Source organism: Chrysochloris asiatica, unplaced genomic scaffold (assembly GCF_000296735.1).
Source record: "Chrysochloris asiatica unplaced genomic scaffold, ChrAsi1.0 scaffold00784, whole genome shotgun sequence".
NCBI lineage: Eukaryota > Metazoa > Chordata > Mammalia > Afrosoricida > Chrysochloridae > Chrysochloris > Chrysochloris asiatica.
In genome coordinates, this window is record NW_006409302.1 from 6,054 (window position 1) to 7,003 (window position 950).

Consider the following 950-nt stretch of genomic DNA (forward strand, 5'->3'; position numbering starts at 1 on the left):
AGAACAAAATGATGTAGCACCAACCAAAACAAGACTGAATACCGTGTTCTCTACTCACAAAAAAGAGGGAGTGGGGCAGAGGAGAAAAAGAGGAAGAAGAAACGAAAAAAGAAAGAAAGAGAAAAAATATTATAAACAAACAAACAAACAGTAGCAATAATAGGAAGAAAATCTGTGGCTTAATGTAGTTATGTCTTTAATGTCCTAACTCTCTTTTGGTCACTCTGCCCTCCTCTCCTGGTTGTTGGGTGCTGTCGAGTCAATTGCAACCCGTAACAGCCCTGTATAGCATTTCTGAGGAGTAGTTGGTGAGCTTGCACCACCAACCCTGCAGTTCAGAAGACTCTGTTGTGGCGCCCAGCCCTCAGAGCCACACTGGGACTCCTGCTAAAACAGCTAAAATAGGGAGACCCAGATAGGGTTCCCAAGGTGCAGGTGATGAGCTTGAACCACTGACCTTGCAGTTCAAAAGGCTCTGTAGTGTGCCGTCTCAACCCTCACAGCCATGCCAGGACACCTGTTGGACCAGCACAAAAATGCAGACCCAGATAGATGTACATCCACGTCTCAGCCTGGGCTTAGCGTGCGGTTTCCTGAGGATTGGTGGGTGGGTGTGAATCACTGCCCTTGCAGTTCAATAAACTCTGCAGCATGGTGGGTCCCACGGGGGTTCTGGGAAGTTGGGAAGGGCTCTAGCTTGTTATGGCCTGTGGGAGGTATCAGCACACGAACAAAAATAGATAAAATAGATGAATGGCACACACTAAAAATTAAAAAAAACTTGTACACAACTTTTGAGTTGCCAATGTCCAAGTTGCAAATCCATGTCTACTCTGTGTTTGGAGGAAGTGGGAATGAATCTTGCTATAAAAATTTGGTACCTCTTTACAGCTACTGCATCTGTAGGCATAGGTCAAGTTCAACAAATTGTATCATATTACTCATTTTTC